General features: G+C 41.3%; 1 long non-coding RNA gene across 1 annotated transcript in view; it reads right to left on the bottom strand.

The window, feature by feature from the left end:
* LOC148147938 (uncharacterized) overlaps positions 1-27,354 on the bottom strand; it is a 224,857-nt gene extending 197,503 nt beyond the window's left edge. Inside the window, exon 1 of the long non-coding RNA XR_015759376.1 lies at positions 27,220-27,354. This is a non-coding gene — a long non-coding RNA (uncharacterized LOC148147938). The remainder of the gene's footprint in view (positions 1-27,219) is intronic.
* Positions 27,355-27,772: the final 418 nt, after the last annotated feature.

The raw sequence follows: 27,772 nt of genomic DNA, 5'->3' as shown, positions 1-27,772 counted from the left end.
AGAAATGCTGCTTGACAGCACGTTTTAACTGTATTAACTTGACTTCTTCATCACAACTTTCAAAAAAACAACCTCAGCTCCAGTTGGACAGCAATCTATGATCATCAAAGAAGTGTGCAGCCATTTCTTGATTCTGCTCAGACCAGTGCAAATTGTCATAGAGCATTACCCTCAGCTGAAGATAAGCTGTAAAGTTTAAAAAAAGTGTTGTAACCTTCAAGTTTAGACAGGCCAACAAAGGCCTCCAGCACAACAACCCTGCCCTTGAACCTGCCCGCCCCACACCCACACACCACCATCAGTCTGGCACAACGCACCTCTCTTCAAACTGTTTCAAACCCAGAAGGCCAAGTGTCAGAGTCACAACCCTTGTTAGCAGAAATCCATTGACCCACCCACACCAACCTGCTCTCCCCCCCTCCCCCGACCACTCCCAACTCCCAATACACAGAATGCAAACTATCCCACCCACAGAGTTTCCACATCTTTAAACCACAATTTCACTCAGATTTAGGAACATGTTGCAAGTGCGGTGGGGAGATTTGCTAAAGCTGCTCGGGAGGATTTAAACTCATGAGACAGGAGCAGGTGAGACCCAAGGGGGTACTGAGGAAAAAGATCAGGCTGAGTCTGGTACAGTTGGCAAAAGGAGTAAGTCAAATAGTCTGGGCAGGACGAACAAAGCAGAAAATGACGTAGGACTAAAGTACATTTATTTCAATGTAAGAGGCCTAACAGGTACGGCAGATGAACTCAGGGCGTTGTTGGGAACATGGGACTGGGATATCATAGCAATTACAGAAACGCGGCTCAGGGATGGACAGGACTGGCAGCTTAATGTTCCAGGTAGAGATGCAATTGTAAGAATAGAAAAGGTGACAAGAGAGGAAGGGGTGTGGCGTTTTTCATTAGTGATAACATTATGGAAGTATTGAGGGAGAATATTCCTGGAAATACGTCGAGGGAAGTTATTGGGTGGAACTGAGAAATAAAAAAGGGATAATCACCGTATTGGGATTGTATTATAGACCCCTCAATAATCAGCAGGAAATTAAGAAACAATTTTGTAAGGAGATCTCAGTTATCTGGAGGAATAATAGGGGTGTTATTGTGGGGATTTTAATTTTCTAAACATAGAGTGGGACTGCAATAGTGCTAAGGATTTAGATGGAGAGGAATTTGTTAAGTGGGTACAATAAAATTTTCTGATTCAGTATGTGGATGTACCTACTAGGGAAGGTGCAAAACTTGACCTACTCTTGAAAAATAAGGCAGGGCAGGTGACTGAGGTGTCATTGGGAGAGCACTTTAGGGCTAGTGACCATGATTTTATTATTTTCAAAATAGTGATAGAAAAGGATAGACCGGATCTAAAAGTTGAAGTTCTAAATTGGAGGAAGGCTGATTTTGATGATACTTGGCAAGAGTTTTCAAAAGCTGACTGGGGGCGGATTTTCACAGGTAAAGGGATGGGTGGAAAATTATAAGCCTTCAAAAATGAGATAGCATGAGTCCAGAGACAGTATATTCCTGTTTGGGTTAAGGGCAAGGCTGGTAGGTTTAGGGAATGCTGGATGACTAGAGAAATTGAGGTTTTGGTCAAGAATAGGAGGGAAGCGTATGTCAGGTACAGAAAGCAGAGATTGAGGAATCTTGAGAAGAGTATTAAGGCAGTAAGTGTATACTTAAGAGGAAATTAGGGGGCAAAAAGGGGATAGTTTTGGTAAATAGAGTTGAAGAGAATCCAAAGGGATTCAATAAATACATTAAGGACAAAAGGGTAACCAGGGAGAGAATAGGGTCCTTAAAAATTAGCAAGGCAGCTGATATGTGGAACTGCAGGAGATAGAGCGATACTAAATGAGTATTTTGCATCAGTGTGGAGAAGGATATGGAAAGTAGAAAATGTGGGGAAATAGATGGTGACATCTTGAAAAATGTCCATATTACAGAGGAGGTGGTGGTGGATGTCTTAAAAGGTATAAAGGTGGATAAATCCCTAGGACCTGATCAGGTGCACCTTAGAACTCTGTGGGAAGTTATGGAAGTGATTGCTGGACCCCTTGCTGAGATATATGGATCATCGATAGTCACAGGTGAGGTGCCAGAAGACTAGAGTTTGGCGAACATGGTGCTACTATTTAAGAAAGGTGGTAAGGAAAATCCAGGAAAGTATAGACTGGTGAGCCTGACATTTGTGGTGGGCAAGTTGTTGGAAGGAATCCTGAGGGACAGGATTTACATGTATTTGGAAAGGCAAGGACTGATTAGTGAATGTCAACATGGCTTTGGGTCTCACTAACTTAATTGAGGTTTTTGAAGAAGTAACAAAGAGAATTGATGAGAGCAGAACAGTGGACCTGATGTATATGGACTTCAGTAAGGCATTCAACAAGGTGCCTCATGATAGACTGGTTAGCAAGGTTAGATCACATGGGAGAGCTAACCATTTGGATAGAGAATTGACTTGAAGGTAGAAGACAGAGGGTGTTGGTGGAGGATTGTTTTTCAGACTGGAGACCTGTGACTGGCAGTGTGCCACCAGGATCGGTGCTGGGTCCACTGCTTTTCATTATTTATATAAATGATTTAGATGTGAACAGAGGAGATATGGCTACTAAGTTTACAGATGACACCAAAATCGGAGTTGTAGTGGACAAAAAAGAGGGTTACCTCAGATTAAAACGGGATCTAGATCAGATGGGCCAATGGGCTGAGAAGTGGCAGAAGGAGTTTAAATTAGATACATGTGCGGTGCTGCATTTTGGAAAGGCAAATCAGGGCAGGACTTATGCACCTAATAATAAGGCCCTAGGGAGGTTACTTTACAAAGGGACTTCGGTGTGCAGATTCATACTGTTATGGACCGGGCCAGACCCCCTCAAAACATTTCAAGATAGTAACCCAGACACTAATTTTGCTAGTTGTTTCGAGCAGGTGTAAAGTAGATAGTCCAGGAGGGTTGCAGCTGGCCCAACCACTTAGTTTTAAACAAAATAGAATTTATTTGCAAGATTACCAAGTGAAATACAAACAGAAGAGAACAGAATGCAGAATAACTTAACCTATCCGAAAACCCAACAGATTATTCCAACTTAATGATGCTGTTCCAAATACTTGCAACAATCCCCATAAACACCCCTTGGCAAGAAAAAGGTAACATCAAACACAGGGTCTTACAGGGGAGAGAGAGAAAGAAAGAAAGAGAGAGAGAGAAAGAAAAAGCAGAGGGATTCAGCATGGAACACCTTCTTCCACGTAGCTGTTTCCTGGACCAGGAGCCTCAAAACTGACTCCCAGCTTTCAGTGAATAGTCCGACTGCTAAAAACCAAACCAAACCAAACCAGAGAAGAGCTGAGTGGGGCAAACTGGCCACTCCCTTTTCATGGTACAAGTGCTTATTTTTAAAACTTAAAAACATTCTCAAGTAGTTAAACCCAGACTTTTCGGATTCACTGCTTTTATGACCTTTCTGAAAAAGAAGCCAAGGACAGCATAACGTTGTTAAAGAAACAGCATATTGTAAGAGCTCCTTGAAAATTGAGTTTTTGGTAGATAGGATAGTGAAGAAGGCGCTTGGTATGCTTGTCTTTATTGGTAAGTGCATTGAATATAGGAGTTGGGAGGTCATGTTGGACATTTGTTAGGCCACTGTTGGCATACTGCATGGAATTCAGAAAAACGTTATAAGGATGTTGCTAGGGTTGGAGCGTTGAGCTATAGGGAGAGTCATAGAGCCATAGAGATGTACAGCACAGAAACAGAACTTTCAGTCCAACTCGTCCATGCCGACCAGATATCCTAAGTTAATCTAGTCCCATTTGCCAGCATTTTTTCAATATTCCTCCAAACCCATCCTATTCATATACCCATCCAGATGCCTTTTAAATGTTGTCATTGTACCAGCCCCCATACACACACCACTATCTGTGTGAAAAAGTTGTTCCTTAGGTCCCTTTTATATCTTTCCCCTTTCACCCTAAACCAATGCCCTCTAGTTCTGGACTCGCCCACCCCAAGGAAAAGACCTTTTCTATTTATCCTATCCATGCGCTTCATCATTTTATAAACCTCTATAAGGTCACCCCTCAGCCTCCACCTCTCCAGGGAAAACAGCCCCAGCCTATTTAGTCTCTCCCTATATCTCAAATCCTCCAAACCCGGCAATATCCTTGTAAATCTTTTCTGAACCCTTTCAAGTTGCACAACATCCTTCCAATAGAAAGGACACCAGAATTGCAAGCAATATTCCAAAAATGGCCTAAACAATGTCCTGTACAGCTGCAACATGACCTCCCAATTCCTATACTCAGTGCTCTGTCCAATAAAGGAAAGCACACCAAACACTTTCTTCACTATTCTATCTACCTGCGATTCTAGTTTCAAGGAACTATGAACTGTACTCCAAGGTCTCTTTGTTCAGCAACACTCACCAGGAGAGAGGCTGATTAGGCTGGGGATATTTTCCCTGTAGCATCAGAGGCTGAGGGGTGACCTTAGAGAGAATTATAAAATTGTGAGAGGCATGGATAAAATCAGGTAAATAGACAAGGTCTTTTTCCCAGGTATGGGGGAGTCCAAAACTAGAAGGCATAGGTTTCGAGAGAGAGGGGAAAGATTTAAAAGGGGTCTAAGGGACAACTGTTTCATGCATATGGTGCTGCCTGTATGGAATGAGCTGCCAAAGGAAGTGGTGGAGGCTGGTACAATTACAGCAGTTAATAGATAGGTATATGAATAGGAACGGTTTAGAGGAATATGGGCCAAGTTCTGGCAAATGGGACTAGATTAATTTCTGATATCTGGTCAGCATGTACGAGTTGGACCGAAGGGTCTGTTTCCGTACTGTTTATCTCTATGATTCTTTGACTCTATGTTACACCTGAACAGATGTCTTTTCATCTTGGACCATGCATTAAAGTTCACAACCTGTCCAGTTATGAGTATGTAATAATCTATGAGGTCAACACATTGCACAAGACCAGAACAGTACCTGATTTCAAATGCAGTTTCCCCAGTGCAATGGCTTTGTTAAGACAAATTCAATGAAAGCATTTCTAATCAAAGAACAATTGTGTTTTTACATAAAGCCTTAAGATCACATGATGTCCCGAAGTTCTCTATAGGGAAAGTAATTTTGAAGTGCAGCTGCTGTTGATAATGTCAGAATCAATACAGTAAACTTGCACACATCAAATTGCCAAACAGAAATATTTTTATGACGCTTCTTGAGAGATTTACACTGACTTACGCAAATGCCTTTGGACTTCTTCAAATGACATTAAAAAATTGTTTGTCTCCCATGAGAATACACATGGATCATTGTCAACTGTCATGGAGTAAACCTTGAACCCACAACCTTCAGACTCAGAGGTAGGAGTGCTACTATCTGAGTTACCAAAGTTAAACTTATTGGCAGATACTTTTAAAAAAGTGAATAAATCAGGAGTAAACTGATCATCCATTTAATTGGGAGATGCCCTCAAGTGTCTCTATGAGTAGCTTCAGCAGCCCCCATGGGCCACCTTGTTGCAATCACTTCTGAAGTTGGAAGGAAGAATTATACCAGCATCAAAATGTTAACTGTTTCTCTCTCCACAGATGCTGCCAGACCTATTGAGTTTCTCCAGCTTTCCCCGTGTTTGTTTTATATTAATTGTATCGTCATCATTGTTTCACAGTAATGTTTGCACGTCTTAATTAATTCTAAATCTCAGTAGAATGAGAAGGTCCACATCAATCATAAACTCTTCATCCTCATTGTCTAGAAAATAACTATTGCCATTACTGCGTCCAAATCTCTAAAACAAGACAAAGCTAGGAAACACTGTTTCATCGTATTTGTGATGCAGCAACATGCCCGATTGCTCACTGAAGGGATACTAATTTTACTTTTTATACAAAAGAGTATTTAGACAAGCTGTTGAAATGCTGTCAACTGACAATCCTTTTATGTTTGCCAAGTGATCAAATAAAGTGGAAATGCCATTACACGCTTTACAAGGATCAAGAGGTTCCCTTCTATAAATGTGTTTTCCCAGTTAAATGTTGCCTACAGTAAAGCAACCACTTGCCTGAACATAAAGCAACTACGAATTAAAGGAGAGTTGGAGTTAAAATACTTACCTCTCAGATTACAGAACATTCGATGATTCCAATATTTGATCCTTTGAAACCTATCTTCGACTACCCCTAGTTTCTTATTTACATGCTGGCCCCAGCTGAGAGCATCAAGAGGCACAAGGACTGGCTGACAGAACCCAACACTGCCTCACTGCCAGCCATCGTCAGTCCTCACCAGCACACTCCTTCACCACCAACAGTAATTATCTTCAATGTATCAGTCAACTTGCCTGATACCCAGCACTGAGTGAGCAGAAATGTCCTCTAAATACTGGAAGACTGAAGCCATTATCTTTGTTTAGTCCCCAGGCTCCATTCACAATGCACTACCTCTTGTGTCCACCTCTGTAATATCACTCGAAACTGCTCAGCCCTCAGTTTATCTGCTTCCAAAGGCCTCAACCATCCCTCAAAAATCTCTAACCATGACTGTTCTAATGCTATCATTGTTAACCTCCCATAGAGTTATTAGTGTACCCTAGTACCGTGGCTCAGTGGTTAGCGCTGCTGCCTCACAGCGCCAGGGACCCTGGTTCGATTCCAGCCTTAGGCAACTGTCTGCGTGGAGTTTGCACATTCTCCCCATGTCTGCGTGGATGTCCTCTGGATGCTCCGGTTTCTCACAATGTCCAAAGATGTGCAGGTTAGGTGAATTGGCCATAGTGTTCAGGGATGTGTAGGTTAAGTGCATTGGTCAGGGGTAAACATAGAAAAATAGGGTGGGGGAATGGGTCTGGGTGGGTTACTCTTCAGAGGATTGGTGTGGATTTGTTGGGCTGAAGGGCCTGTTTCCACACTGTAGGGATTCTATGAGCACATTATTCGGCCCATCTGCCACCATGCATAAACTTGAGTCAATTCAAACCTGGACACTATGGGACAATATAGCTTGGCTAATCCACTTAACCTGCACATGTTTGGACTGTGGGAGGAAACCAGGGCAAATCCACGCAGATACAGGGAAAATGCACCAACGCCATGCAGACAGTCACCCAATAGTGGAATCAAATCCTGGGTCCTTGATATTGTGAGGCAGCAGTGCTAACCACTGTGCCACATACATCCAGGAGTTAGCAGGCTAGGTGGATTAAACATGGGAAATGCAGGGTTCCAAGGATTGGGTAGGGGAGTGGATTTGATTGGATTCCCTTTGGACTCAATGGGCTGAATGGCCTGATCCTATACTGAATGGATTCTGCTGTCATTACATATCCCTGATTTCAAGTTTTGATTTTACCTCTGTTGGTGGCCTTCAGTTACTTAGGTTCCAGGGAAGTTCTGTTCCTAAGCCTCTTCCCCAATCTCTTCTTCAAGACATTCCCTACCTGTTAGACGAAGCTTTTGCTTATCTTCCCTATTATACACATGTGACTCGGTGTCAAACGTTGTTTAATGATGCTCCTGTGAAGTGCCTTGGAGTATTTAACAATGGAGAAAGTGAGGGCTGCAGATGCTAGAGATCAGAGCTGAAAATGTATTGCTGGAAAAGCACAGCAGGTCAGGCAGCATCCAAGGGACAGGAGAATCGACGTTTCGGCATAAGCCCTTCTTCAGGAATGAGGAAGAGCTTATGCCCGAAACGTCGATTTTCCTGTTCCTTGGATGCTGCCTGACCTGCTGCGCTTTTCCAGTATTTAACAATGCTAAAGCGGGCTAAATTGATGCCGTCGTCATGTGGATATATTGCTGTACGTTCTGCTGTCTCTTTTTGTTTCTGCCTGCTGAGCAAAGGTGTTTCAGTGCAATACTTTTGAAATTAATTTTTGGTTTTCATCATACAGAATAAAGGTGCTTTGCCAGTTCATACAGTCACCTGTGACTCCTTATATCTAGAGCAGGCTTTTGTAATACTGGTGACATTACTATCACACCAGCATAATGTAAAATTCCATTTGTCATTTGTGTCAATGGGAAGTTAATTGAAAACCTTTAAATATCAGAATTCCCACTAGTATTTAACGCTTTGAAGATAGCAAAGTAATTGGAGGTTTATGCCTCCTTGATAATTTTCGTTCATTCAGATGATCAGCACAAACAGAAGCACTGAAGGAAGCAGTGTTTCCATCACAGTTTGCCGAGTAGTCACGTACAATCAGCAAGGCCAATTTTCATACTGGGTCAGCCAATCAGCAGAGTATACTCAGCGTCTTTTTTATGCGTGGTCACTGTTGTAATGTAAGAAGCGTAACACCAAACTTCACAGTGATTCTGCCATCAAGTGACTGAGGAGACTGGGGAAGTTTCGAATCTCATTTAAATCTCTCTGGTGGAGTTCTGTGCCTTGCACTGGCCTCCTGCCAATCCAATGGTATAGGAGGCAGTTTAAGAAGTTTGCAAGCTGTTGATGTGGAGGCAAATGCAAGGGCAAAGGGGTAATGGCAACCAAGGCTGGCAGTGACCAATAGTTTTTCTTTTGGAGCACTCCAGCTCCTCCTGGTTCCACAAGTATAATCCAGAAACTTAACTGAGGTAACCTGCAGCAGTCATTTTAAACACTGTTGATTTGGCCACCCAGTGCAAGGACATGGGTAGTGACAGCCGTATGCATTTTTCATTTTTAAGTATAGCTTCACTTGCCCTTTAAAAGTTGCAATGAATCCTACCGGAATACCCAAGAGGAAGAGTAAACTGAATATGGTGTAAAATCAGCTTGGTTGATTCATTTTTCAGCCAGTTAGTATATGCATTGTCCTGTGTTGAAATTTAATGCACTTCAATTGGAATCTTGTATTTGAGTCACACCAGGTTGCATTATACAATACAATAATATAATACAATATAGCACAGGAACAAGCCCTATTGTCCACCAAGTCTGCGCCGATTCCGAATTCTTATTTAGACCAGCTACTTATTGCCCATTCACGGTTTCTATCCCTCTGTTCATCTTCCGTTCATGCGTCTATCAAGGTATGCTATAAATGTTGCTAACGTGTCCGCTTCCACCATCACTGACAATGCGTTCCAGGCACCCACCACCCTCTGTGTGAACTATTTTCCATGAACCTCTCCCCTAAACTTTCCCCCTCTCACCTTGAACCTTTGCCCTCTTGTATTGACCTTTCCATCCTGGGAAAAAAACTTCTTACTAACTAAGCCTCTCATGATTTTGTAGACCTCTATCAGGTTACCTTTCAGCCACCGTCTTTCCAGTGAAAAATATCTGAGTTTATCCAACCTCCCCTCATAACTAAAACCCTCCAAACCAGGCAACGTCCTGGTAAACTTTCTCTGCACCCTCTCCAAAACATCGACATCCTTCTGGTAGTGTGGCAACAATACAATATTCCAAATGTGGCCTAACTAATGTTTTATACAGTTGTAACATAACTTGCCAACTTTTATATTCAGTGCCCTGGTTGATGAAGACAATGTACTGTATGTCTATGAAAATCCATTTGATAAACCACAATGCAGTGATTGTAACAAGGTCAGCCAGGTGGACCGCATAGAATAGGATTTTTCTGATTGGGACTGTTAACCTTGTCCAGACAGGAAGACCTGGCTGACACATATGGACAGGAATGTCAGAGGTTCTGTTCAATCTGAAGCTGGCTCTGAGGAAGTCGGATCAGTGTCCAGTACAATACATGTGTAAATAAAGGGTGATTTGGTGAGGGGATGCTGGCCTCTGTGGAGTTATTTCATACAACAACCTCATTGAATCTGTCTTAGACTATGACCAGCCTAAACGTGCCTGAGAGGTTTCAGTGGAGGGGTATCATGTAGAAAGAGCAAAATCTGCTCAATGGTTTGATGTAAACACTGGAAAAGCTGTAATAAATTAAGTTGTTGATGTTGACAAATCCCAGGCCATTGGCATCAATGGGTTACACTAAAGTAAGTTAAACAGTAATGGCAATGCCTGAAGTTACTTTCTGCAACCTTCAAAACAGCAATTGAGAGGTTTGTACCACTTTCAGGTTGAGGCCTTGGTGGAATGTTGCAGGTGAGCTGCAGACACTAACTGGGCACCTTGTTGAGGCTTGCCTGTTGTGAAATAACATTTCCCACAGTGAGATGGTTTGGCATTGCCTCAGTGGTGGAGGAGTCAATTGCAGAAAGTATGGTCATGAGCCAACTGTGAACCAGCAAGGAATTAGAAAATCAAATGGAATGGCCATATTGTAAGGCTGATGGGCCATTAAAGTAGGAATGTCTTCAGAACTGAACAGGACATTAGTATGACTACATCTGGTGCATCGCGTTAAAGAAGGATATACCTCCATTGATGTCAGTTCAGAAAAGGTTCACTGGGCTGATTCCTGGGAATGAAGAAATTGTCTTACCAGGAAAGGTTGGGCACATGTATATTGGAGTTCAGTGCTCATTTCGTTGATGCAGATATAAAACTCGCCCATGCTAGGAAACAGGCTACATGCTAGGAATATGGTTTCTAGTCTTGAACTAGATGGCACAGTTTTAGATTAGATTAGATTACGTTACAGTGTGGAAACAGGCCCTTCGGCCCAACAAGTCCACACCGACCCGCCACCCACCCATATCCCTACATTTACCCCTTACCTAACATTTAGGACAATTTAGCATGGCCAATTCACCTGACCTGCACATCTTTGGACTGTGGGGGGAAACCGGAGCACCCGGAGGAAACCCACGCAGACACGGAGAGAACGTGCAAACTCCACACAGTGGGTCGCCTGAGGCTGGAATTGAACCCGGGTCTCAGGCGCTGTGAGGCAGCAGTGCTAACCACTGTGCCACCGTGCCGCCCACTAATAGTTTCTGGATAGGCGATCTCCCATTTAAGATGGAGATGCGGAGGTATTTCTTCTCTTTGAAATTTCCTAACTCAATAAAATCTGTTCATTAAATATAGTGCCCAGAATGGGGAAGGTACATCAGGGTCCAGTAATCAGGGCACAGGATTCTACAGAAAGCCTCCTGTATGCGGGCTGGGGGTTGGGGGTGGGACAGAGCTGAGTTCAGGTTGGGGTCACTGTGCTCAGGTTGGAGAACATAGGCCAGGTCACTGTGCTTCGGATGGGGCTAGTTCTGGGTCTGCTATGTCTGGGAGCTATGAAGCTGTGCTAAGGTGGGGGACTGGGCTAGTGGGGATCCTGTGTTTGGAACAGGGTCTGGGCTGGGGCTCCTTGATTTGTGTTCCCGTCTGTTGAAAATAGTCAACTGAGTTAGAGATATTCTTCATTGAAGGGAGTGAAAGGTTCTGGGAACTGGCAGCAAAGTGGAGTTAAGGGATTACAATCAGGTTAACCATGGTCAAATTGAATGACGGAACAGGGTCAAAGAGCTAAATGGTTTAGTCTCATATTTCTTATATTCTTATTAAAACATCACTTGGCCTATTGAAACACAGCATTATAGTAATTTAATTGTCTAAGACCAATGTGCAACTATATTTTTGAATTTTTACTGGCATTTGTTTTTGACAACCTTGGCTGCAAGAGCCTTGGAGAAAACAAACTCTTTCTATATTCTGGTATAAATGTACTGTTCACTAAATTAATTTATGTAATCTAATTTTACCATCACAGGCTTTTGACATAACATTCTGGGTTACTTTATATCATTTAATATTTTGCATTCCTCAGGGAAATCATCCTTAACCTTCTCTCAAAATTATACAGCCTGATCTTCTCTAATAGTTAATCATCTCCCAGGACCATTCCTCTTGCTCTTATTTGCATTCTCTCCAATTCATGTTCATCTCTTTTTTGTAGCAGTATTCACTAGAACATTGTCCAGCATTGTGGTCTGACCTTAAAAAGCTTTTGTGTGATCTCTGAAGACTTATCCTCTACTGTTCTGGCTGTACTTCCCAAGAAATCCCCAGATCAAGCCACCACATAATCTCTCTATGAGGGAACAATGATTCCTTTTCTGTAAGTCATTTTCTCAATGAGTTACACACAGGAAATACCTGTCATAATCAGAACTAAAAGAACTGGTTTTGCTTTGCGTGCCCTAGATCATTTAACTTTGCTTTATGAATGAACAACAACAATACTGAAAACATCATTCTTTTCCTCTTTTATCATAAAAAATGCTACGGAAATAATCCAACATTCTTCAATTTTTATAAATTGGAAGATTAAGGTACAAAGTAAATTTCTACATTCAACAGATAAAATTAATACCAAGGGTGAACCTATTAGCTTTATAGATGAGGTTTCGTGCTTTCTGAGGAAACAGAGCTGATTTCAGATTAGGAAATTTAACCCTTTCACTGGCTCATAGCACACAACTAAAACAGTTCAAAGCTGTGCTGGTACCTGCCTTTTTCTGTTGTTTAGACAGTTGTGTTAGCATGTTTTGAGCATTTATTTGGTTAAGAAGCCAACAATTTGATTCAATGACATGAATTCATACCTGTGTCTTTCACAAAACATTGTGTAAATCAGGAATGCTAATGATTAGATAGAAAAGGAACATACAGTAATTGCAGACAGAATTTGTCACAACCATAAGAAAGGTAAGTGTTTTGCCAAATAGAAAAGCAATGATTAAATTAATATTAATTTTCAGGAACATGTAGCATTATTATCTTTCTCCCTAATATGAAAGACAGTGATAATAATGTCTTGCCAAAGGATTGAATAGGGCAATTTGGGCAGGTTTCCAGAAATTCTGATTGAATTCCTGATTTTCAAGCTTCAAAAAAGGTATACAGAGCAAGACATTTTCTTCCCTATCTATCAGTAACTTAAATGAATATGTCTGCCTTTCCTCTCAAACACTGTAGGGATGATATCCTCAATATAGATCTCCTTGTCACGCATAGATTGGGTAGGTAATGCTCTCGTAATGTCAGCCATGTCCATTTTGATATAGCATTAGGAATTGCTGGTTAACTATCTAGCTCTACTCCTAGGTATTCTCCAAGTAAGAAGGTTGACTAAAATAATGGATAAAAGTAAATTACTGCAGATGCTGGAATCTGAATGAAAGGTTGACCAATTGGCATCACAAAATGTTGTGGTCCCAACTGCAGAAAACCAACAATAAAAATATGTAAACCAAATATAATAAAAAGAGAACATAAGGCTTTTTGCGGTATTTGTCCTTGACTGATATTCTAGTTTATTAAATATCTTAATTATGTTTTGCATTAAGACATATGAAGCCCTCTTATTTTTGCATATGACAGCTTATGACATTTAATTATTTTTGCATATGACAATTAATCTAATTGAGCAGCCAATGTATAGCATTGTATTGTCAGGTAGATTGACTTGAATACTGCAATAATTTTTTGTGAGCGCCATTCGTTCACATTATGGTACTGATTTGGGTGACCCCCAATCCTGTGCTGGGCTGTCCTTGGTACTCAGTTTGTAGAAGTGCAATTTTCTTGACTAGACATTCATTTCCTGTTGTGATTGGAGATGCCGGTGTTGGACTGGGGTGTACAAAGTTAAAAGTCACACAACACCAGGTTATAGTCCAACAGGATTAATTAGAAGCACACTAGCACTCCGAAAGCTAGTATGCTTCCAATTAACCCTGTTGGACTATAACCTGGTTGTGGGACTTTTAACTTTGCATTTCCTGTTGAGTATAGGCCAATTTTTTTTTGAGATTAGATATGCAACCCATATTAATGTGTGAGAATACAACAGATACATTTTCTGAAATTATTGTCAGTGTCAAGTACTCCTGGGTCTGGTCGAGATGCAGAATAAGGTTCCCTCTATCTTTTCCAACAACACAACTTAACTACAAATATATCAGAGTGCATAATTTTTACTTGTGATTTTGCATTTCATATCCTCACCATAGTGACATGTTGAAATGGTCATTTGTACTGTATTGTGGGCAATGTTTGCATTGGTCTTGGATCTGAAAGCTGACTTATTGACTTCAGGTACAATCTTCACAGCCAACAGGCTGTCATAATCATAGATTTAACCCCAGGAACATGAATTATTTGACCCCATATCCTTGAGTTGAATGAACAGTGTGAAAATCCATGGCACAACCCAGTTCCTGTGATTCTGAATCAGTTTTTTTATATATCTTTACATGTGGTAAATGAATTTATGTTGCAAAAAGTAATGCAGGGTTGTTAAATTTAGTGTCGTATTTTAGATGATCCAGGCACGCCCTATGTCAGCATTTAACAAAGGTTCATCAAAGCCCAAATAAACAATAGAAGCAAAGTTCACATCCCAGATGTCAAACAAATGACTGTCAACCTCATATAAACAGCATAAATGTTACGATTTCAATGGGACAGGAGAATGTGGGGCTATGCAACAAACATAACATAATCATAAATAATTCAGAGATCTTGTAAAAACAAGTCTAAATCGTGAGGCAATGTTTTTCTGCGAATGTGGTAGTCATGATAAAACTCTGGCAATATAAAGGCCCAGATTACGCCATAGTGAGATGAAGCAACATTCTCAGACAAGGCAAGTTAACACCTGTGTGTCCTAATCCAGATTCCTCCAGCATTTTGCTCCAGGCATCACTATTGTGGGATTAATTTGCACAATCATGCAAACAACTGTGTTGGATCAGTGCAGACTGCTTTCAAAACCATGTCAGCAAAACATACAACTATACCGATGCATTAACTTGTCTAATTCCTGACATTATGGAAACAGGGGACAAGCAGGAACTTGTTGATTTTGACTCTTGCAGCACTAAGTGAATCCATGTGGAATTCAAGTCTCAGTGTTCATTGTGTTGACAAATACAATATACAATGATGAATACTGATCTCCCTTCGCAGTCATCAAGCCTCAGAGTGTTACAGTAGTTTAATAATAGACAATGCACTTCTTTTGTAGAGACAGGGAGTCTCTTGTGTGCACAAAATTATGTACATATCCGCCTAGTCTTTTGGTAGAAAGAAAATCGGGAGACTCGGTGATGGTAATCCCCCGTATCAATCTAAAAACAGTCACGGGCAGTTTCAAGGGAAATGCAAACAGATTTAGAATGTGGGGAATACTTTCCTGCCTGTAAATAAATATGTCAACAGGAGAGCATGAATCAATTAGCAGGTCTAAATGAAGGAAAGATTTGAAAGTGAAGATGTGAAACACCCACACAAAGTCCGATAGAGTTATGTACCACGATGTGAAAGCTGATCTTTCTGTCTGGTCCCAACCCAATAGTTCAAATTTCCACCTCTTGCTACAAGATGATCACAACATACCAAGCAAATCGCATTCCATTTCAGTAAACAGACCCAACTTTTATCAGACATGCATGTCACACCACAAAAATAAATACAGCTCTGTTAACCAAAATGGATTATCTCTCATAAAGTCTTGTAACAGGCTGAGTTTAGCATATTATCAGATAAAATCAATAAAAGTATATTCCACACTATTTAGAGAAGTATTTTTGAATGGCTAAATTTTCAATTGTAGCAAAACTGTCATCACAAAGCATAAAGATGGAAAAATTATTGGGACCTGATCAGGTGTGCCCTAAAATTTGATGGGAAGCAAGAGAAGTGATTGCTGGGCTCCTTGTTGAGATATTTGGATCATCGATAGCCATGGACAATGTTCCAGAAGTCTCACATTGTGCTACTATTTAAGAAAAGTGGTTAAGAAAAGCCAGGAAACTATAGAGTGGTGAGCCTGACCTCAGTGGTGGGCAAGTTGTTGGAGGAAATCCTGAGGGACAGGATTTACATGTAGTTAAAAAGTCAAGGACTGATTAAGGATAGTCAATGTGGCTTTGTGGGTGGGAAATCATGTCTCAGGAATTTGATTGAGCTTTTTGAAGAAGTAATAAAGAGGGTTAATAAGGGCAGAGTGGTGGACATCATCTATATGGAATTCAGTAAGGTGTTCGACAAGGTTCTTCAAGGTAATCTGATTCACAATGTTCAATCACAAGGAATGGAGGGAGATGTAACTAATGGATACAGAAATGGCTCAAAAGTAGATGATAAAGGGTGCTGGTGGAGGGTTGTTTTTCAGACTGAAGCTCTGTGAGCAGTGGTGGGTCCACTGCTCTTCGTCATTTATACAAATGGTTTTGATGTCAACATAGGAGGTATGTGAGTAAGTTTGCAGATGACACCAAAATTGAAGGTGTAGTGGACAATGAAGAAGATTATCTCAGAGTACTACGGGATCTTGATCAGATGGGCTAAGGAGTATTAGATGGAGTTTAATTTAGATAAATGTGAGGTGCTGTGTTGGAAAAGCAAATCAGGGCAATTAATGGTAAAGTCCTGGGGAGTGATGCTGAACAAAGAGAACTTGGAGTGCATAGTTTCCTGAAAGTGCAGTCGCAGGTAGATAGGATAGTGAGGAAGGTGTTTGGTATGCTTTCTTTATTGGTCAGAGCATTGAGTATAGGAGTTGGGACGTCATGTTGAGGCTGTACAGGACATTGGTTAAGCCACTTTTGGAATACTGTGTGCAATTCTGGTGTCCTTCCTATCAGAAGAATGTTGTGAAACTTAAAAGAGCTCAGAAAAGATTTACAAGGATGTTGCCAGGGTTGAAAAGAGAGCAAAGGGAGAGGCTGAACAGGCTGGGGCTGTTTTTCCTGGAGGTTGAGAGGTGATCTTATAGAGGTTGAGGGGTGATCTTATAGAGGTTTATAAAATCATGAGAGACATGGATAAGATAAATCGCCACAGTCTTTTCCCCAGGATGGGGGGAGTCCAAAACTAGGGGGCATAGCTTTAGGGTGTAAGGGGAAAATTTTAAAAGGGACAAAAGGGGCAACATTTTCACGCAAAGGGTGGTACACGTATGGAATGAGCTGCTAGAGAAAATGGTGGAGACTGGTACAATTACAACATTTAAAAGGCACGTGAGTAAGTATATGAACAGGAAGGGTTCAGAGGAATATTGGCGAAATGCTAGCAAATGGGACTATATAACTCAGGATATCTGTCAGTATGGACAAGTTGGACCGAAGAGTCTGCTTCTGAGTTGTATCTTTTTATGACTCTCTGAGTTGATGAGAGTTTTTCAAACCGAGAACAAATTTTACTGTGGGTGAGATGTATATTTTAACTCTGCATTATGTCTTGGTAAGACTGCATGGTGTGTGTCTATTGCTTCCAAATTAGTTGATCATTCTATGTAGCTCCCTAATAGGAATGGAAAGTGAGGAAGATAGTTGCGGTGTATGGGGATGGAGGTGGACTGCTATCACTTTGCATCAGCTCAGTCCTGCCACCACTAACACATTGGAATACAACGGATAGCTAACCCTTCATAGTGACTGCTTGCCAGTCAGAAGAGTAGTGCAGTTAAGTGGTAGAAATGTAACTTTATCAGGAATCTTCATCATCTCTAGCAGTTCCTGCACTCTGTTGTTGAAACATAAAAAAAGTTTGCATATACATAATGACTTAAAATCTTACAACGCACAATAATGTCGTTGAACATTAAGCCACGCCAAAGAATTGTGTTTAAGGAACATTGTTGTAAAAAAGGAGAGAGAGGAGGGGGTGAGAGTTTGGAGTGCAAGGAGACTACTGAAAATCAGTGAATTTATTGAAATATTGCACTCCCTATTTCTTTAACTTGATGAATCTGGATAATATAGATTGATGTAATTTGGAGCTAAAATCAGCAGATTTCCTGTCCAAGTATTCATCATGGGATCTATGCTTCAGCTTGGGAACTTGCCTTCAGAGGACTCCTTCTGCACAGTGCTCTGGATTAATAATGCCCTTTGAGGTGTGCTATAGCTCAGTCAGTCAGCACTGTGCAAAGGCAGAATATGGAGTCCTCCATAGTTGTCTCAGACTGAACATGAGTCGCTGAAATCCCAAAAATCAGGATCGATAAGCCTAAATTCCTGAATGAAACAGCTGAAGGAACCATCAACCTCGAGTAATCTCCATTATGCATGGGATGCCTGGAGTGCAGAACATGTCTTTGAATGAGCTGACCTGACTTTAACCCGACTAGTAACTGGTGGTTAGCTTGGTGGACTGCTGGTGCTTGTATTGTCCAAGAAGCACCTGGGTATATGCCACAGCACTTTGGTGTTTTGCAGATTTTATTTCTTTACAGTGAAATTATTGAGGGTAAAGAGAATGAACCAGTGAAAGGGTTACTGCAAAACCAAAGGCTGATTTGTGGTGTATTATTGCTATCTATTTTGACGACACTTGTTTGAAATATCTTGGCATTTATGAAAAAAGAGTTTGGAATATAAAAGCAACAATTACATAAGCTGACTTCTGATTCATTTACATTTGAAATTTTTTGGGCTGTAAATGGAAACTATCCCTTAAAGGGACCATATAAGGATCAACTACATCCCCTGACGACTCTTATTTATAATATATTGGGATTTATGATCAAGTTCAGTTAGTTATGTGACTTGCCTTTGATTTCTTTGAAGTATTTAGGCCTGCAAGCAACAGATTGAAAGTCAGTTAAAGGTTCCATTCCTTTTTTGTGAAGTTGATACTGCTTGAATGCAAGTTATAAAGACTTCCACAGATCTGACTCAAATTCAAATTTGCTACAATGTGTTACTTGCTTTCCTGTAACACTGTCACAGATAACAGAAGGGAAAGCTGAGGAATTTAGCACACTACATTCAGTTGTTTTAAATATAAGGATTAATCCTCGCGTTTGCTCAGAATTGGTAAGAGATCCCATGCTGATCTGCAGCGTGCTAATGAGTGACACAGGCTGTTGATCAAAGGCAAATTTGATCCTGGTTTATGCTTTATGGACTAATCCCAACCAGAACTAGTTGATTGGAATTTAGAAGACCTTATTTGAAACGTACAAGATTCTTAGAGGACTTGACAGGTTCAATACAGAACAGTTGTTTCCACTTGTGAGAGAGTTCATGACCAGAGGGAATAATCTCAGAGTAAGGGCTTGTCTATTCAAAACAGAGATGAGAAGGAATTTCTTCTCTTAAGGTTTAGTCAATCTGTGTAAATCTTTACAGCAGAGGGTTGTTGAGGCTGGGTTTTTAATTATGTTCAAGGCTGAGCTAGATTTTTAGAATGTAAGTGAATGATGAGTTATAGGGAAAAGGGCAGCAAAATGGAGCTAGGGATTATCAGATCAGCCATGATCTCATTGAATCTTACTGATATGCTGTATGGCCTACTTCCCCTCCTTCGCCTAGTGGCCTTATACAATGGATGTTGCAGGCTGTTTATAAATTGTGTTGAAGAATAAATCTTACATGGCCTCAATATAGGAACATATACTAAGGGTTTAAGATGGCAGGGGGGGGGGGGGGGGGAGGAGATTTAAAAGAGACCGTTAAACGCAGAGAGTGGTGCGTGTATGGAACGAGCTGCCAGAGGAGGTGGTAGAGGCTGGGGCAGTTACAATGTTTAAAAGGAATCAGGTGAGTACATGAATAGGAGGGGTTTAGAGGGATATGGGCCAAGTGCTGACAAATGGGACTAGATTAATTTAGGGTACCTGGCCAGCATGGACCAGTTGGAACAAAGGGTCTGTTTCCATGTTGTACATCTCTAAGCCTCTATGAGTAGGTCATTCAGCCTGTTCCATCATTTAATGAAATTATGGCTGATCTGTGACCTAACTCCCCACACAGCCATTTGGATACAGAACTGGCTCGAAGATAGAAGACAGAGGGTGGTGGTGGAGGGTTGCTTTTCAGACTGGAGGCCTGTGACCAGTGGAATACCACAAGGATTTGTACTGGGTCCACTGTTATTCGTCATTTATATAAATGATTTGGATGTGACATAGGAGGTATAGTCAGTAAGTTTGCAGATAACACCAAAATTGGAGATGTATTAGACAGTGAGGAAGGTTACCTCAGAGTACAAAGGGATCTTGATCAGATGGGCCAATGGGCTGAGGAGTAGCAAATGGAGTTTAATTTAGATAAATGTGAGATGCTACATTTTGGAAAAGCAAATCACACCAGGACGTATACACTTAATGGTAAGGTCCTAGGGAGTGTTGCTGAACAAAGAGACCTTGGAGTGCAGGTTCATAGTTCCTTGAAAGTAGAGTCACAAGTAGATAGGATAATGAAGAAGGCGTTTGGTATGCTTGCCTTAATTGGTCAGTGCATAGAGTATAGTAATTAGGAGGTCATGTTGTAGCTGCACAAGACATTGGTTTGGCCACTTCTGGAATATTGCATGCAATTCTGGTCTCCTTTCTATTGGAAGGATGCTGTGACAATTTAAAGGGTTCAGAAAAGATTAACAAGGATGTTGCCAGGTTTGGAGGATTTGAGTTGTAGGGAGAAGTTGAAAAGGCTGGGGTTGTTTTCCCTGAAGCATCTGGGGCTGAGGGGTGACCTCACAGAGGTTCATAAAATCATGAGGAGCATGGATAGGATTAATAGACAAGGTCTTTTCCCTGGGGTGAGGAGTCCAGAACTAGAGGGCAAAGTGTTATGAATTTGTGGGTGTTCTGTACCTTTAAGAGAGTTGGAAAGCTAACAAGGACTTAGAGAAGCACAGAGAGTCCTGAACAAGGTAACAATGTAATACTTGGTCGAGATAGCTGAGTTGCTGTGACACAAACACAAATTCAAATTCAGCCAGTCAGTTTAAATTATGCTCCAAGATACCAACTCCAATCAAGTTTGAATTTAGTATTTTGATAATATTAAAACCAATGAAATGATCTGATGTTTTGGGGTATAAATATCAGACATTTTGAACAGTTAGCTACAGCAGCAGAGAGAACTGGGTGGCATGGTGGCACAGTGGTTAGCACTGCTGCCTTACAGTGCCAGAGACCCGGGTTCAATTCCTGCCTCAGGCAACTATCTGTGTGGAGTTTGCACATTCTCCCCGTGTCTGCGTGGGTTTCCTCCGGGTGCTCCGGTTTCCTCCCACAGTCCAAAAATGTGCAGGTTAGGTGAATTGGCCATGCTAAATTGCCCCTAGTGTTAGGTGTAGGGGAATGGGTCTGGGTGGGCTGTTCTTCGGGAGGTCGGTGTGGACTTGTTGGGCCGAAGGGCCTGTTTCTACACTGTAGGTAATCTAAATCTAAATGGCCAACAGATAAAGGCTGCTAGTTTAAGAGCTCTCTGAGAGGCACTTGTCTGTGGAAGAAGTTTGCACAGCAGAACATAGAGGCCGACCTGGAGAGAGAAGCTACAGAGGAAACTCGGCAAAGCTGACTGCTTTTGAAATGTGATTATTTTTTTGTAAATCCTAATTGTAATTTTTTATTCGACTAGTATTGGAGAGGGTGAGGTAAAAGGTATGTTTAAGAGAAAGGAGTTGTAAATAGTTGTTAGTTAATATTCTTTGTTAGACTTAAAAAACTAGAGAGTTTTCTAGAGCAGTATGTCAATAGTTCGTCAAGGGAAGGAGCCATATTGGACCTGGTATTAGGGAACAGGCCAGGACAAGTGGTAGAAGTTGCGGTGGGGGATTTCTTTGCGAACAGTGACCACAAATCTGTAAGTTTTAAAATACTCATAGATAAAGATGAGAGTGGTCCTAAGGGAAGAATACTAAACTAACGGCAGTGCAGGATAGGCATGTCCTGTTGAAGGCAAAGGATAGGAAGGGCAAGATTCGTGAACCGTGGATGACAGGAGAAATCGTACGACTAGCCAAGAGGAAAAGGGAAGCGTACATAAGGTCTACGCAGTTGAGAACAGAACGGGCCCTGGAGGAATACTGAAAGAGTAGGACAAGTCTTAAACGAGGAATCAAGCGGTCTAAAAGGGGTCATGAAATAGCTTTAGCAAACAGAATTAAGGAAAATCCCAAAGCATTTTATTCTTATATCAGAAGCAAGCAGGTAACTAGAAAAAGGACTGGTCCACTAAAAGATAAGGAAGGAGGGTTGTGTGCTGAACCTGAGAGAATGGGTAAGATTCTGAATGATTACTTTGCATCAGTGTTCACTGAGGAGAGGAACATGATGAATCTTCAGATTAGAGATAGAAGTTTGATTAGTCTGGATCACATTGGCATAAGTAGGGAAGATGTGTTGGGTATGCTAGAGGTTATTAAGGTGGACAAATCCCCAGGACTGGATGGGATCTATCCCAGGTTGCTGAGGGAGGCGAGAGAGGAAATACCTGGGGCCCTGACAGATATCTTTGTGTCATCCTTAAACACAGGTGAGGTGCCGGAGGACTGGAAGGTTGCTCATGTTGTCCCCCTGTACAAGAAGGGTAGTAGGGATATTCCGGGTAACTACAGACCAGTGAGCCTGACGTCAGTGATGGGGAAGTTGCTGGAGAGGGTACTGAGAGATAGGATCTATTTATATTTGGAAAGGAGTGAGCTTATCGGTGATGGGCAACATGGGTTTATGCGGGGGAGATCGTGCCTTACCAACTTAATAGAGTTCTTCGAGGAAGTGACCAAGTTGTTAGATGAAGGAAGGCCTGTTGATGTCATATACGTGGACTTTAGTAAGGCATTTGAGAAGGTTCCCCATTGTAGACTAATGGAGAAAGTGAAGTCACATGATGTGCAGGGTGTTCTAGCTAGGTGGATAAAGAACTGGTTGAGCAACAGGAGGTAGAGAGTATTAGTTGAAGGGAGTTTCTCGAAATGGAGAAAGGTGACCAGTGGTGTTCCACAGGGGTCAGTGTTGGGGCCACTGTTGTTTGTAATATACATAAATGATCTAGAAGAGGGCACTGTTGGTATGATCAGCAAGTTTGCAGATGACACAAAGATTGGTGGAGTAGCAGAAAGCATAAGGGACTGTCAAAGAATACAGGAGGATATAGATAGACTGGAGAGTTGGGCGGAAAAGTGGCAGATGGCTTTCAATCCAGACAAATGTGAGGTGATGCATTTAGGTAAGTCTAATTCTAGAGCGAATTATACAATGAATGGTAGAGACTCGGGAAAAGTTGATGGGTAAAGAGATCTGGGAGTGCAGGTCCATTGTACCCTGAAGGTTGTTGCACAGTTGGATAGAGTGGTCAAGAAGGCATATAGTATGCTTGCCTTCATTGGATGGGGTATTAAGTATAAGAGCTGGCAAGTCATGTTAAAATTGTACAAGACATTGGTTCGGCCGCACTTAGAATACTGTGTATAGTTCTGGGCGCCACATTACCAAAAGGATGTGGACGCTTTGGAGAGGGTGCAGAGAAGGTTTACGAGGATGTTGCCTGGTATGGAAGGTGCTAGCTATGAAGAAAGGTTGAGTAGTTTAGGTTTATTTTCACTAGAAAAAAGGAAATTGAGGGGGGACTTGATTGAGGTTTACAAAATCATGAAGGGTATAGACACGGTGGATAGAGACAAGCTTTTTCCCAGGGTGAATGATTCAATAACGAGAGGTCATGCTTTCAAGGTGGGAGGTGGAAAGTTTAAGGGGGATACACGCGGCAAGTACTTCCCACAGAGGTGGGTGTTTGGAACGCGTTGCCAGCAGAGGTGGTAGAGGCAGGCACAGTAGATTCATTTAAGATGCATTTGGATAAATGCATGAGTAGGTGGGGAGTAGAGGGATACAGATACTTAGGAATTGACCGACAGGTTTAGACAGTACATTTGGATCGGCTCAGGTTTGGAGGGCCGAAGGGCCTGTTCCTGGGCTGTAAATTTTCTTTGTTCTCTTTGTTCTATAATTAGACTGTTTACAAAGGATATGCTTTTCAAAAATTGATTTTAATTGACTTGTATTTTGACAAGTTCCACCTTTTTAAAACATTTCAGTCGTACAACTCCTGTGCAGTTCTGAGGGAGCACGAATTTCTGGGGGTGCCATCTGGATGAATTATTAACCAAGACTCTGTCTGCCTTCTCAGGTGAACATAAAAGACCCCATCACACTGTTTTGGAAAGGAGTGGAGGTGTTGTCTCCTAGCCACTATTGATCCTTCAATTATCATTGCTAAGAGAGATTATTTGAGACTCAACAAAATTTTTTCCTGTATTTGTGGGAATTAGTTGTATTATTACACATTCCAATAGCATGGCCAGGAGCTGAAATCTTTCTGTGTCAGAAAGCAAAAATCTGTTACAGTTCCGTGTCCGTACTGCATTTTCAAATGACTGCTGCCACTTCAGCTTTAACCAGTGAATTGTGGGTGGATGGACAATTGGGTTAAGTAATCTGGTGAGAGTAACTATAACTATAATAATGACCAGTTTACCAGGACTCGAGAAGGACAGCAACAAAAGGGAGGTTATTGGGAATTTAGAAGGTAAATATTCTTCTCGCTCCTCCTCTTTCAGAGGACGAAAAATACTTAGTCACCTATCCCAGCCAGCTAACCTGCACATTCCTGGACACTACAGGGCAACTTAGCTTGGCCAATTCACCTAACAATCCACGGGAGCATGTAATAGGAACCCACACAGATATGGAGAAAATGTGCAAACTCCACACAGACAGTTACCCAAAGTTAGAATTGAACCCGGGTACCTGTGAGACAGCAGTGCTAACCACTGAACTACTGTGACACCCTGGGAAAAAGCTGTGCATGTTGCTAGCCCTGTAAGGGGCTCCCTGCTCTCAGCAAGGTGTCTGCAGCACCCAAAATGGCTGCCAACTTCCTTTACCATTTGCATCTGTCAGGCACCTCCTGCATTCCAATATGCTTGACGTCTCCAAGTGGGCACTAAACTCATCTCCTGGTGAATTAAGTGAACTTAATTTAAAACTAGCCTTTCAAGAGTGACCCTGTTAAGACTCAGGATCTGGAATTGGAATTCATTCAGCTGTTGGATTCCTGGTCTGCAGTGAAAAGGGTATCCAGGAGATAAGGGGAGTGTGCAGAGGAAACTTAGCCTTTAACCTTTTTCAGTATTATCTTCAGTGCTGTTAAGGATACAATATGCTTAAGCAGAGTGAACTGAATGTTGGTTAACATAATTTTCAATACAGATCGGATGTTCAAACTCCCACACCCTAGGAGAGAGATCATATCAGATTTTGGATTTTCCTGGATTTTAGATCACCCACCAGTGGAACAAAAACTTTTGTTTTATAACTTTGAACTGTACATCTCATAGCAGTAAATCTGTGGATAGATGAATGTCAATTCACAATTTGTTTTTTGGGCATTTGGTGTTTATTCTTGAACTTCTCCGAATGCCTCTCTGATTTTATATTTAGTACTGCTGAAGCCATATCCCTTAACAAGAGTCTGCAAGATCATTTCACAACTCCTCTTTTTGTTGCGTTTCCAGATGGGATATCTCAAACCCTTAAGTTCCTGAGGGAGGAGGGACAAATTGGCACCCCCTTAGTGGTTCACTTGCTTCCTTGTTTGGTCACAACAGGGAGTTAGTTAAAGGGAGTTATTTCAGCAACTTTGAGAAAATGACATTTCTGGGTCTAGTAGGAAACTAATGTTGTTGTGCCACTTTCAAATCATTTTTATTTGAACCACTATCATTTTCCATTGTTCAGAAGGGAAAAGCTGAACTAACTAAACATTCATTTGGTGCTAATAACCATCTCAGATCAAACAGGGTTAACGGCATGATGTTCCTAAAAGCAAGATATAATCCTTTTAATACAAACCTTGGGTGAGGTTCCCCTTTTTATTGCGTTTCCAGATGGGATACTGCAAACCCTTAAGTTCCCGAGGGAGGAGGGACCCTTAGTGGTTCACTTGCTCTCTTGGTTCGTCACAACAGGGAGTTATTTAAAGGATCCTTTCTCTTGTTGATATCTTTCTCCCAGATTAAAACAAATTTATCTTTGAAAAGGAGCCAATTTGATCAGACCTTCTCGAATTAATGACAAAAATTAGTTTATTAATTACTAAATGCAGGAAAAAAACCCACCACGCAGACGTTAGAAATAAGAGTGAGCCTAAAAGGGTATAAGATAAAATAACTGTAAAAGGTCTTGAGACTGTAATGAGTAGATACTTGCTATGGATGTTACTGTAGGATTGACATTGGTTGTTGAACAATTGATTTTAAGATTGGCTTTGTAGATTAATTAAAACTCTTTTGTCATGATTCCTCTCAGCAGTGTCTGACTTGCAGTACTCAGAGTAAGAGACAATCTTTCCCCTTTGCTTTTGCTGCAGTGCAGGTGTGTTTAAATGGCTTTCCTCAGAGCCGTGACTCTGATAGCAGGCTCATCCACATCCAATGATATCGGGCCACTAACACACAGACCTGACTTGTTTTTAACCCATGTCCTTATATACTCTTGAAGGGAAAAACTGCAAATATGTCTCTGTTCAGACTGCTCTTTCTTTACCATGTTCACAGTCTGAGTTTCCCTCAGGAGATTACAAGTTCAGTTAGTAGTGAGTTTTCTTCTTTTGAAGTTTCTTTGATACTTCAACAGGCGTGACATTCCAGTGTATCTCTCTCCAGAATGCCACTGAATTTATATCGGAAGTCACCCTTTGATTGTATGTCCTTCATTTGAAAAAGAACACATTGTACCTGAAGTTCAATGTGCCCATAGGTGACCCTGTGTCATTTTCAATTATTATGATAAAAATTAGATTAAAAGCTGAGTCATATAGTACACTTAATACAGAAGAAGCCATATACACTCCAGGCAATATAGCAACAAATATTTAGAGAATAAATTTTCCAGCATAATAGTGAAACAGCTACTGATAAGGGTAATTTAGTATATGCTTAAAAATACTTACTATAGCTTATTGAAACATATGATTAGATTAGATTAGATTAGATTACTTACAGTATGGAAACAGGCCCTTCGGCCCAACAAGTCCACACCGCCCCGCCGAAGCGTAACCCACCCATACCCCTACATTTACCCCTTACCTAATACTATGGACAATTTAGCATGGCCAATTCACCTGACCTGCACATCTTTGGACTGTGGGAGGAAACCGGAGCACCCGGAGGAAACCCACGCAGACACGGGGAGAACGTGCAAACTCCACACAGTCAGTCGCCTGAGGCGGGAATTGAACCCGGGTCTCTGGCGCTGTGAGGCAGCAGTGCTAACCACTGTGCCACCGTGCCGCCCCAAATATGATTTCCCCTTTTGAGATCCCTCACTATTTTAGAAGCTTTGCCAAAACTTAGCGAACACTTTGGAAAATGCATTTTTTAAAACCCTTGTAAGTAATCTCTTTTTCAAGTGTCCTAATTATGCAACAAGTAATTCTTCACACTTAGTAAAGTCCAGTTTACTCACACATGTATTTATAGAAACATGTTGTCTTTCCTCTGAAAATGTACAATAAATACAAACATCTGCCAGGCCCCCGTAGCTTTGTATTACCTTCATTCCTCTGGAGCGTCTTGGGTTTGAATTCTGTCCTTGAATAATGTCCAGGGCTATCTGCATTCACTGCCTGGGGTTTGCCAATTCTCAGGCGAACCAAGAGGTTGCTGTAAAGCAGCAGAATTCTCCTGACATGCAAGAAGAACTAATGTGAGAAGCAATGTTTCTGTGAAGCAGCATCCTTCCACCTACCCGAAAGACAAAATGACTCAGACAAAAGCCATCTACAATCCAGCCAATCCCAATGAAAAATTAAATCTGCCAGGGCACAACTTTGGAGATACAAATTTTAAAAACTGTAGGAAAGAATATATTTTTCAATCCTTTCGCAGGCCATTTTAATCAGAGTACAGTAACAAAGCAATTTTTGGAGATGATTCGATATTGAAACATGACCTTTACAGAAAACTGCGAAGATTAGAGGGAGGTGAGCTAAAATGGCAAATCCTTTTGAAATGTTTAACACTGGCACAAGTAGCCTTTCTTAATGTGTGAGTTCTTTCAGTAGATTTTGCTGGATTAAACCTCGTAAACAGTGTGGCTTTTTCAT

This window comes from Chiloscyllium plagiosum, unplaced genomic scaffold, assembly GCF_037043375.1.
Source record: "Chiloscyllium plagiosum isolate Xiang-an unplaced genomic scaffold, Cpla_swu_hap1 HiC_scaffold_14, whole genome shotgun sequence".
Lineage (NCBI taxonomy): Eukaryota > Metazoa > Chordata > Chondrichthyes > Orectolobiformes > Hemiscylliidae > Chiloscyllium > Chiloscyllium plagiosum.
This window is presented reverse-complemented; position numbering and strand designations above follow the sequence as displayed.